The sequence below is a fragment of the Nestor notabilis genome, unplaced genomic scaffold (genome assembly GCF_000696875.1).
Source record: "Nestor notabilis isolate BGI_N333 unplaced genomic scaffold, ASM69687v1 scaffold16482, whole genome shotgun sequence".
NCBI lineage: Eukaryota > Metazoa > Chordata > Aves > Psittaciformes > Psittacidae > Nestor > Nestor notabilis.
The window spans coordinates 1-2,730 of record NW_009919849.1 but is presented as its reverse complement, the minus strand read 5'-3'; positions in this window follow the sequence as shown (position 1 = coordinate 2,730).

Sequence of the window (2,730 nt, the reverse complement as noted above, 5' to 3'; positions counted from 1 at the left end):
GCCCGTTGCCCCTGGGGCCACACCCAGCCAGTCTAAACTGAGCCCTTATCAGCTCTGCTTTGGGCTGGGGCTGCTGCTGTCACCTTGGGCTGGTGGCCAGCGGGATGCACCCAAGCAGGCCGGGTGAAGGCCACTCTGCTCATGGCTCTCCTTCCCGGCTCTGTTCTTCCACGCAGCTCCTCACATCTCGTCTGCAGCTTCCCCCTTTCCCCAGCTGAAACCCCCTCACTGCAACCCTGGCTTGCCCCGATGGTGTACCCAGAAGGTTGCAGGGATGCTCACAGCCCCCATCTCCCCTTGCCTGCCCGGAGCTGCGCTGGGGGACACCTGGGGTGCCAGGCAGGGTTTCCCTGCACCTTGCTACCCCTGGTTGCTGCAAACTGCTGCCCAGAGGGGATGGGAGCACCCGGAACCCCCATCCCCAAACCTTCATTCCATGGGGCACCCACCTTTACCTTGCCACAGAGCCCCATAGGGGTCTGGGTTCCCTCACCCCAAGTACCATCAGACCCTGGCATGGGTGCCTATGGGGGGGACACACATAAAGCCACACCTCCCCCTTGGTCTAGCCCCAGCCGAGGCTTTGCCCATTGGTTTCCCGCAGCTCCCTGCCCACCCAGCAGTGGTACTTAAGGCACCCATGTGTGCAGGGCAGCAGCTCCGGCTGGGGTGTGCAGGATGGGGCTCGGGGGGCTGCTTGGTGTGCTGCTGGTGCTGGGGGCTGCCCTGCTGCTGGGTGAGCACCCACCCTGGCCACGCTTGCGTGGGTCAGGTCCCCACAGGGTGATGCCCTTTAGCCTCTGGGGTCCCTGTCCCCACACCTGGAGCAGTGCAGGGGCACTGGGCTTGTTCTCCCCATGCCCTGTGGTGTGTGGGGGGCTCTGGGATGCCCTGAGCTGGCTGCACCATACAGAGAGCAGGGATGGGGGGCTCTGGGTCAGCAGGGATTGGGGTGCTCTGGTCTCTGTCCTGCCACCAGCACAGGGGACAGGGAGCCAGGGACCAGCCCCTGCTATAAGAGCTGGGTAAGTAAGGAGCAGCGTTAAAGGGGCTTGGGGCATGGGTTTGTTCTTCTTCTAGGAGCAGAGAGCAAAGCTCCCCTGGAGACCCCCACATTTGGGGACATCTACCACGTCACAGGTACCGCCTGGGGAAGGGGCACCCCGCTGGGACCAGGGGGTCTGCACCTTCACCCATGGGTGATGCTGCGGGGCCGTGCAGGGCTCCGCACTTGCCCCGTGCTCCCCTCCCAGCCAAGGGGTGGGGGATGTCCTGGGTCCCAGCCCCTCTGTTCCCACAGGAGTCATCAGCCTGCCCTACGCGGAGGTCAGGGAGCCCTTCGAAGCCTGGTACAACCTCACCGGGGGGAAGAGCCGCATCGAGTACTATGGTGGTGTGTGCAGAAAGGAGCCCATCCGTCCCCCTGACCCTTCACCACCTACGCCAGGACCTTCAGGTGCCTCAAGGCTGGGAGCCAGGAGGTGGGGTTTTGGCTTGACTTTAGCGCTGTCCTTGTCCCCAGGCCAAGTGGTCACCTACCAGCTGGGCTCCATCGAGCCCTTTGGTGCCAGTTTCAAGGTGACTCCCCAGACCACAGAGATGGAGGTGAACGTCCGCAAGTGCTTCCGCATCAATGGCACCGACAGTGACCTCATCGCCCCGCAGAGCGTCTTCCCCAGCCTGGAGAACTTCAAGGTGAGCCCTGGGCAGGGTCCTCTGGGATGTAGGATAGGGCAGGAGAAGGGAGAAGACACCCCTGTGGGTACAGGGTGTCTGATGGCTACCTCCCTCGGAGCGCAGAGCAGCCTGAGCTGGTACATACAGGGTACCCGCAGGGCGGGATGTGCCCATGGGTGGTGGTGGAGGTGGATGGGACGCAGACGGGGTGATAGCACAGTGCGGGGTGCTGCTGTGGTCCCGGTCCCTGACACATGCTGTGCCCAGCGGGTGCGGGACGAGTGGTTCCGCGGGCAGCCCTGCGCCGTGTGGCAGAACATCTCCTACTGGGGCCACAAGAAGAACGTCTACACGCTGCGGGTGGGCAGCTCTGCCCAGGGCCCTGTGCCCCTGCACTATGAGGTGCAGGGATACAACAGCCTCCTGGGGTCTCACTACGACAAGTATGAGATCGACTACTCCTCCTTCAGCCACCGCTTCTCCCCCAGCGTCTTCCAGCTCCCCGAGGGTGAGTGTCCCCAACCACAACCAAAGGCAGCACCTTTGTCACTTGTCTTCTTGCAAGAGCTTCATCGTTTGGGTGAATAAGTTTGGCTGGGGAAAAAGCAGGGAGAAATGGGATTAAGTGGATACCTGGGTGATGCGGGTGCTTTCCTAGCGTGGTGCTGGGTGATGTGGCTCTGGAAGAGGGTGTGGATGCACATCTGCATTACCTGTGTCTATATAGAATCATAGAACCATAGACTGGTTTGGGCTGGAAGGGACCTTAAAGTTCCTGCAGCTCCAACCCCTGCCCCGGGCAGGGACACCTTCCACTAGAGCAGGTTGCTCCAAGCCCCTGTGTCCAACCTGGCCACCTCCATGTCCTTATGCTGAAGAAACCAGAACTGCACCCAGTGTTCCACGTAGGGGGCTCATGAGGGAGTAGAGGGGCAAAAGCAGAGTAGAGGGGCATACGGGATGGACGGCCCCCATGGTTTCGGGATGCCCATGTCTGGCAGAGCCCATCCCCATGCAGAGGGCATGAGCTGTGTCCGTGCCTCGTGGCAGGGG